General features: G+C 46.2%; 1 long non-coding RNA gene across 1 annotated transcript; it reads right to left on the bottom strand.

The window, feature by feature from the left end:
- Positions 1–7,756: 7,756 nt before the first annotated feature.
- On the bottom strand, positions 7,757–8,914 carry LOC306816621. Its single transcript, XR_013777738.1, has 3 exons — positions 8,814–8,914; positions 8,104–8,158; positions 7,757–7,784 (listed from the first exon to the last, which is right to left on the bottom strand). It is a non-coding gene; the product is annotated as an uncharacterized lncRNA (long non-coding RNA).
- Between the last annotated feature and the right edge of the window lie 332 nt (positions 8,915–9,246).

Here is a 9,246-nt window from a genome sequence, read left to right as displayed (position 1 = left end):
TGAGCATTCGTTGCAGCCTTGTTATTTTAAAGCTGATTTTACCATGTTCAAATCTGAATTTTCTTTGCAAGTTGTATGAAGCATACCTATCTCCTTCTCCATATGTGGCTTCTTCTGTTGTGAGGTTGTAATGTCTTCTGTGTGAAACTCGCTGTGTCCTCCCCTAATACCTTGTCAGGTCTGTGACACCTGATTTGGGAGCTGTGAGTAGCTATGATCCCAGCTGAAACTCCTGTCACTTGAGGGGTTCAGGAGGAAGATTACTCAGCAACAGCCTCCCCTCCACCAGGATAAAGGACCTGCACAAACATCTGCCAAGGAGAATTGCTAGAGATGGCCTTTGCATTATCTATAACATTTTCTTTTGCTTAGTGTTTAATATTGAAGCCTGAAGTGGGTAGAAGAGTTTTTGCAGAGCATAAGGGCTGGCAGCAGCATCCCCAGGTGGGTCTGTGCATTGTGCCATTGCCAGATGCACATGGATGTGCTTTATTCCTGTTCCTGGCATTGTAGAGCAGAGTTTGACAGAAATGAGCTATTTTAGTGTGGGCACACAAGTGCAGGTACCAGTGTTCAGGCAGAGGGCTAAAAATTACAGCATGAATCTTTGATTTAAATTCCATGCAAGTTTCATAAAACTTGCATGACTTTCCGAGAGCAAAATTGCAAAACACTCGAAAAACAAAGTCCAAGAGAAGCTTTGTGGTTTAGGTTTGTTAAATTCTTCTTTCCCTACCCCCTGTGCCTTGTTCTGAACCTCTCGTCAGGAGTTTGGCATCAGGGGAGACAAAGGACATTTTACAAGGTCTCTGACTGTAAGGAGATGTGGCCAGTGGGGCTTTGGGGTTTGTTGTGTTTGTTTTCTTTTTTCTTTTCCCAACCCTTATCTGCCAGCTGCTTGATGGCAGGAATTTACTGCAGAGCTCTGACCTCTGCCCTGCTGGCCCAGGCACAACCTGGAGTAACACTTTAAACCCTGAGTAGCTCTGTAGTAGTTGGCAGACTCTCATGGAAAAGAATTTTTGTGCAGAAGCCATACCCAAAAGTATTTTTCAACTTAAAAAAAAAAAAATTCTTCATAAATTCAGGTGTTTTAATCAGAATTGGTGCTTACTGTGGCATCATTGCAGTGGTTCCTCTCTGGAATTGCTGAGGTTTTTGGCTCATGACTTGAGTTTGTAAGCTATGGGGAAGCAGAAACCATTTGGCTGATATTTTTAAATTACTTTAGTAGATGTGGAGTGTTTTTATGAATCCACACAAATATATATATTTAATATATAGGAAAAGCAGCATTTGGTTTGAGTACTAAGCATCTGTTGTGCTTCAAATTCAATTAGCAACTCAACATTTTCATAAAAATACCCAGGACTGTTCATAGTTAATGAGTGATTAATTTTATTAAGGTGCTCACTTGGGGTGTGCGCGGGCATGTGAATCCAGAACATTCTTGGAGTTTGCTAATTGTACACTACTCATAGTGTATTAAAAATCAGAGATTTTAGTATTCCTCTGTACTGTGCATTGTGACTTTGGCATTTCTCAGGTGTTCATTTTGGCAGTAGTGCTGGTTTTTTATCATTTTTTCAGTATTTGAAATGTATATTTGGCATGTAGAACTGAGAGGAGTAAACAATCCCAACTATTTTAAACTACAGTTATGGTTTGTTTTTTAAGACTGGATGAAAATAAGCTTAAACCTCCTTTGTGCCAACACTGGAATAGCAAGTAAGGAAAGAATTACCATTTAAAAAACAGTGACTGTGAAGAATCTGCAAGGGAATTGTTTTGATTAATTGGTACCACCTTGAGCTGATGGGATTTTATATTAAAATTTATTCCTTATTTTAGGGAACAGATTTTTCCTTGATAGGTGTTACTGTGACTGTAATAGTGCTTTTGCTTTAGAAAATCGTCACTTTTGTTGTCTTTCATGCTCTCTGTAAAATGCCAGCATAATTTGGCATTAATCCACCTGGATTTTTTTCTTATTTTCTTGCTCTGTAAGGAAAGACAGAGCAACTGAAATGGTTACAAACATAGGAGAGATGATGGGAGCTGGAGCAGGACAGGCAGAGCCTGGGAGGTTGATGGCTCCTCAGGGAGTTCACTGGTGATAAAAGGTTTGGAGGAGTGGCTGATTCCCTGAGGGCTGTGCAGCTCTTCAGAGGGTCTAGATAGGTGGGAGAGAGATGGGCAGAGAGGAACCTTTGGAAATCCCACAAAGGCAAATGCAGATCCTGCACCTGAGGAGGAACAAGACCAGCACCAGCAGAGGCTGGGGTGGCCTGTGGGAATCAGCTCTGTGGAGAAGGGCTGGGGTGTATATGAGTACATGGGGTGGAATTTCAGAAATTAGGTGTCCTGTCTGAGACTGAAGGCTTTGCAGAGCTGCAAAGACACCAGAACAGTTGCAGCTATAAAAGCCAACAGAGAACAGGTTTTTTTTGGTACAGAGAATGAGTGTCAAAATCAAAGGCAGGATAGGAAATAATGTGAATTATTATTAGGGAACAGAGATGACCCTGGTGCTTTGTAGGTATAAACCTACTCAGAATTCAGTTGTTGTCTTGAATTTTCCACCCACACCTTCCCCTACCTCAAAATTTGGCTTTAATAAATGCCATTTATAGATGCTCTGGCTGGAAGCCAGGGGGACACTTCTGAGAGAAACTGGTGCCAGGACAGGAAAATCCTGCCGAGGGTTGCTATTTCCAGTTAAAAGGTTGGTTAGACTCAAACACTGAGGAGGCTTTACACAATCTGTGGGGAGGGAAATGAATGATTCAACAGTGTTTCTAGTTAAGAAAGTTATTAACTATTCCTAGCCTTGTCCCTTCATCTTCAGGGAGCAGCTGTTCAAATCCAACCAGGCAAAACTTGAGCAGCTTATCTAAACCAGGTGGCATGAAAGGAACTTTGGTGTGCAGAAGAAAATAAGTTTTGTCTCTAGGCAAACAGATTGGTGCAGGGTTTATCTGTGGCTCTGCACTCCTGTGGACCCCAAGAGCAGCCAGGTGCTGATAACTATCAAAGAGAGCTGGGGCCAGCTCAGGCAGCCTGTTCCTAACCCAAAATACAGCCTTTAGCCCAGATGGGAACCTGAGATGGGACTCTGGAATCACAGAGCTTGATCATTCCATGTGGTGCAGTAATCCTGAGGTGTTTAGAATTCATGCTTTTACTGCTGAGCCTGATTCCTGGCAGGCTGGGCTGGGTGGAACAGGGGATGCTGAGGGGACCATGACTCCAGTGCTGTTCGGCAATTCCTGTTCAACCCTGCCAGCCTGGCCTGGAGCTGCACACCCCAGTCCTCACATGCTGAAATGAATCAAAGTTGTTTAGTCTGCTTGAGTAACCAGCATTCCTGGGGTCAAATAAAAATTCTCTGTGAAGCAGATGGAGGGAGCAGTTCAGCCCTAATTGCCCAGCTTGCTTCAGGTTTCCACAGCTCACTTTTTATTTGCAATATCAGCTTTTGAGAAAAGAAATTAATAGATAATAACTAGATTAATAAAAAATTCATTAAGAAAAAAATAAATATTAAAAGTTGATTAAGGATCTGCTGGAGCTTCAGCTGTTTTCCTACTTCGTCCTGCAGAGGATGTATCCTGGATGAAGTTATGGAGGCTGGCACTGAAATGTCAGATCTTTCTCCACTTGGGTCTTGACCTCTTCAGAGCTTGGCCTTGAAGGGCGAATACTTTCTTCATCATCCTCCAAGTCTTCTTTTTTCCCTTCTTCTTAATTGCTACTACTATGATTTCTTCTTACTCTTACTCTTATTCTTCTTATTCCTATTTTAATTTTTATTCTTATTTCTTCTATTTCTTCTTTATCCTATTCTTACTCTTCTAATTCTATTCTTCTGATTAATCTTATTAACTTGTTATGCTTGCTGTCATTCTTATCCTATTTTATATTCTTATATTAATAACTATTTTTTCACTTAACACTACTACTATTTCTTCTTATCATCTTCTTGTTCCTATTCCTATTCTCTTATTTGTATTCTCTTATTCCTATTTTTCCTATTTTTTAACTACTGCTATTTCTTAGGCTCCAGTTGCATTTGTGTTTGCAGTGTGTCTCCGTGGGCCCAGCTGCCGTGTGCAGGTGGCTGTGGCGCTGGCACAGACTCTCGTGGTGTGGCTGTGAGCTGCGGCAGGAGCAGCACAGCAGTGTCCCCAGGGCCCGCAGCGCCCGTCTGAAGGGGCCAGGCCGTGTGCTGGGGGCAGCCAGCTGCTGCTGGGGGGCCTGGGCAGCTGAAGGGACAGAGGCAGGGAGGGACTCTGGTTCCTGCTCCTCAAGCAAGGTCTCCTGAGGGGCAGGCTCACACAGCTCGTCTTCTGCAAGGGGTGCCAGGCCTCGGGCACTGCCGCCTTCTTCCTGCTGCTCAAGGATGCTGAGTTCATCCTCAAGGATGTTGAATTCATCCCAGTCATGGATGCTGAGTTCGTCCCAGTCATTGATGCTGTATTTGTCCCAGTCATAGATGCTGAGTTCATCCAGGTCATCCTCCTCCTGCGACACAGGAGTAGCCCCGAAGCTGGAGATGAAGCTGGTGATGCTCAGCTTTGAGTCACAGGTGACATATGTGAAGTCATTGCTGCTGTTGTCACTGTTGACTTCCTCCATGGAAGCATACAGCTCCTCACTGCTGGAGCCCCAGACGCTGGTCTCTCCATCAGACAGCTCTGGTATATCACCTTGGCACTCTTGGAATGGGTCCATCTCAGTGTAGTATTCCCCCATGTAGTGGGGCAGCTCTGGGTCATGGAACTCCTTTTCCGCTCGGGGCAGCTCTCCCGGTTCCGTGTCTCCACGCTGCACCCGCAGGGCCACCATCCGCAGGGACAAGCTCCCGGCTCCGCATGGGGATGCTTCCTTGCCTGCTGCTGCTTGTACCACTTGGTGCGATTCACGTCCTGTAGACTCTTCCTGTGGGTGAAGCTCTTGGGCCTGAACTTGTGTCCACAGGGAAGCCTTGACATCCATGTCAGGTTTCTTTCCTTCTGTGATGAGACAGGGCCCCTTCTCCTCAGTGTCTGGCTGGGCCCAGACTGAGGCACCCACTGCTCTCACCATGGGCCCACCGTGGGCCTGGGCTCGGCCCCAGCTGGGCAGGGGGCTGGCTGGCGAGGAGGAGCTGGGCTTGGCTTTGCCGTCCTCCATCGTTGAAGGCCTCTAGCGCCAACAGGTCCCGGGAGCTGCTTCCTTCTGTAAGAACGGCTCTCACGGGACTGGGCACCCCAGGCCTCTGCACCCCTTATATACCCCTCAGCCAGCGTTGGGCTCTCCCATGTCACAAAGGTCTCTGGGTTCCACATTGGCAAGTGTCACCAAGGGCCACACCCGGTGCCCCTTCAGCAGCTGAGCCCATTGGCAGTTGCATGAAACATAGAATTTATAGAATGGCTAGATTGGAAGAGACCTTCAAGATCATCAAGTCCAGCCCATGTCCTAACACCTCAACTAGACCATGGCACCAAGTGCCATATCCAGTCTTTTTTAAAACACATCCAGGGATGGTGACTCCACCACTTCCCTGGGCTGACCATCCCAGTACTTTATCATTCCTTCCGTGAAAAACTTTCTCCTAATATCCAAACTAATTTTTCCTTGACACATCTTAAGACTGTGTCCTCTTGTTCTGTTGGTTGCTGCCTAGTGAAAGAGACCAACCCCACCTGACTGCAGCCGCCTTTCAGGGAGTTGTAGAGAGTGATAAGGTCACCCCTGAGTCTCCTATTTTCCATACTAAACAACCCCAGCTCCCTCAGCCATTCCTCACAGGGTTTGTGGTCCAAGCCCCTCACCAGCCTTGTTGCCTCCTCTGGATGCACTGAAGCATCTCAATGTCCTCCCTAAACTGAGGGGCCAGAACTGGACACAGCACTCAAGGTGCAGCCTCACCAGTGCTGAGTACAGGGGAAGAATGAGCTCCCTGCTCCTGCTGGCCACACTATTCCTGATCCAGGCCAGGAGCCATTGGCCTTCTTAGGCACCTGGGCACACTGCTGGCTCATGTCCAGCTGGTGTCCATCAGTGCCCCCACATCCCTTTCTGCCTGGGCACTGTGCAGCCACACCATACCCAGCCTGTAATGCTGCAGGGGGTTATTGTGGCCAAAATGCAGGACTTGACACTTGGACTCATTAAACTTCATCCCACTCAACTCTGCCCATCCATCCAGCTGGTCCAGGTCTCTCTGCAGAGCCCTTCTACCTTCCAGCAGATTCACATATGCTTTCATCTTATTGTTGTCTGCAAATTTTCTAATGAAAGACTCAATACACAAATCCATGTCATCAATGAAAACATTGAACAGAACAGATGCCAGCACAGACCCCGGGGGGACACCACTGGTGACTGATTTCCAGCTGGATGCAGCACCATTCACCAGCATTCTCTGGGCCTGGCTGTCCAGCCAGTTCTCAACCTAGCACAGAGTGGTCCTGTCCAAGCCACAGGACTGGCTAGAAGGACTGCTTTGAGGATGGGAACTGAAGGGATGGGCAACTTCTTTTATCAAGGACATTTTATTATTCTCTTTATCGTTCTTATTGTTTCGCTCATCATTCCATGTTTAAATAATTGTTTGCAAACATTTGTAGGAGAAGCCTTTTTAATAAAAAAGAAAGGGTAGTTGTGGGAGCCCTGGAGCATGCCTAAGGGGCAGAAATCTTCATACTCAGGAGAAAGAAACCCTAAAACCTGTTGAAGGGACACTAAGGACATTAAAAAGAACTACTTCCACCGTACAGCCCTTTGTGGTTTTATTTTAATGTACCAGAATTCTGTTTTCCTGCTTGGCCCGTTGGCCTCTCCACCCCTTTTTCTCCCTTATATGTATGTTCCCTAAAATGTTCTCTTTTCCCTGGTCACCCATTGGCCCCATTCTGCTAAAGAGCCCTTCCCCATTTTACGCTATTGGTTGTCCCCCTTTTCCCTGCCACTGCCCCACCCCTGACATGTCAGTCCATCGGCCCTGATGCTCTGCTCCATCCCCTTTCTTGCCTGTATTTGAACCTCGACACTCCAGTTTTCCTTGTCTTTACCCCTGGACCCTTCACTGGTGCTTGCAATAACCTGCCCTTTGGAACCCCATTCAAAGAGTCTTCTTGCTTCTCCTTCATTTGTTGCCTGGATTATCTGCAGTGTGGGGGTGTGCTTTTCCCAGTGAGCCTGCCTGTGCCACTGAAGTGACTTTCCTCCTTCACTGGAGACACTTTTGGAGGGTTTTGGCACCTCACCACCACCTCACACCACAACATCTCACACCCCAAGCAGGGCCTGTTCCTTTTTCCCCATACAACACACACTGGCTACAAGGAATGCAACGCTCATGGCTTTAGCACATTTCTCCCAAATAAATGACTCCAGTGTGATGAAAGGGATGAAATTCTGACTGCTCAAACCAAGAGCCTTATTTCCACCTGTTCAACAACGTCTCAGAGTCCAGCCCAGAGGAGCAGACAGAGTAGATTTAAATAAATGAAAACTGTATTTCTAACTGAATCCAGTAAAAACAAAAGTATATACAATAAAACTATGTACATGAAGAAACAAGTCTCTGCATCGGTCTGTTGGATCGTTGCCCAAGATAGATTTGTCTCTGTTGTGAGAACTGCTCATAAATAAATGGGATGGTATCTTTGTGGACTGAGGTGCACCCTGCAGGTTGGGCACGTGCCGACAGTCTCCAGGGCAACAGGGAGGCACCGACTGCAGAAGACGTGGCCACACATGGTCGCCACAAGCTGTCGTCCATGTTGCACAATCTGGAAGAAAGAAAACCACAACATGTATTTGGAGAAAGAATTGGAGTTTGCTGCTCCATTGGCACCAGGCAAAGGAGACTTTAGAGCATCTGAAATCAATTAGAATAATGAGGGGCCCACAGATCTGCCAGTGCCATCTTGGCAAGGGCTTCTCCCTCCGCATTCACCACCCAGAAGTGACTTGTGGAGCTTCACAGGAAGGGCTGTGCTCCCAGCCAGCTGCCCACAGCATCCCACATCAGCCACCTGATTAGTGCAATCCCCCTTCTGGAATTCTGCTCCTCCCACAAAGCAGAAAGGATGAAAACAGGGTCCTTACCTCTGAGTAAAAATCCATGCAAATTGGACACCTAATGACAACTCCTTGCTGTGCACTAGAGGGAACAGAACAAGAAATATGTTAACATGCAGCTGTTAATATCATCACACTTCAATGGTTATTGATACACAAAATCTCACATAACCATGCAACTGCACTGACTAGCCTTTGACAATTCCTTGAAAGGATCCTGCTGTCTTTTAACACACTGCTTGCTGCATTAAATGAGGATTTGGGGTCACCCTGCCCTGAGGAATAGAGTGTCCTGGTTTTCATGAGTAGAATTATGCATTCGGTCACCCAGCTCTGGGGTGTGAAATAACAGCAATCTCTAGTGTGGCAGCTTTCTGTATGGAAGCTTTGACTTCCAGGAGGTCATGAGTAACAGCTTTGTAACCACAGCATCCAGCTGCACTTACAGGAAGTGGAATACTGAGCTATGGCCTGTGACCAATCCCCCTTCCTTCCCATACCTCCACACTAATTCCCTAAGGTTGTGTGCAGAGCTGTCATTCATGCCTTGGGCAGCCTTTTTCTCCCAAACTGCAAGTGGTATCCTTTGATCATCATGTAACATGGGAGAAGGAGGGAATTGAGTAGGGAGGGCTTGAAAGATAAACCAGGTATAGCTGTATAACTTAGTCCTACATAGAAAAGGAAAGAAGGTACAAAATCCCATGTTTGGTAGGGCATGAGCCCTACATACATACTCTGAGCTTTGAGTGCCCTCCTCCTCTGCTCCCTGTTCTGCAGGGGATGAGTCAGCTACAGGTTCTTCATTAGCTCCTCTTCCATTTCCAGAGCCATCCAGGTGATTGTGACTGTTCACTCTAGCATTTCTCCTTTCTTCTTCATGCACTGTAATTTAATTTTCAGAAGTTAGATCTATTTCTCTCTCTCCATGGAGCTAGCCTTGAAATCAGTTATCAAAATTGTCAGTAATGGACTCTCTTCAGCTGGGTTTAACACAAGCTTTCACAAACTACTTTCCCAAAGGATAAGGCTGCACCCTTCCAGACATTGTGACTGCTCTGCTACAAACCAACACAAAGTATTTGATCTGTTCTCCCTACACATAGCTAAAAAGGTCACCTCCGAGATTCTAAAGGACAGTCGCTAAAAAATATAAAATATTTTGGAGCA

This window comes from Erithacus rubecula (genome assembly GCF_903797595.1).
Source record: "Erithacus rubecula genome assembly, contig: scaffold_747_arrow_ctg1, whole genome shotgun sequence".
NCBI classification, from domain to species: Eukaryota; Metazoa; Chordata; class Aves; order Passeriformes; family Muscicapidae; genus Erithacus; species Erithacus rubecula.
This window is presented reverse-complemented; position numbering and strand designations above follow the sequence as displayed.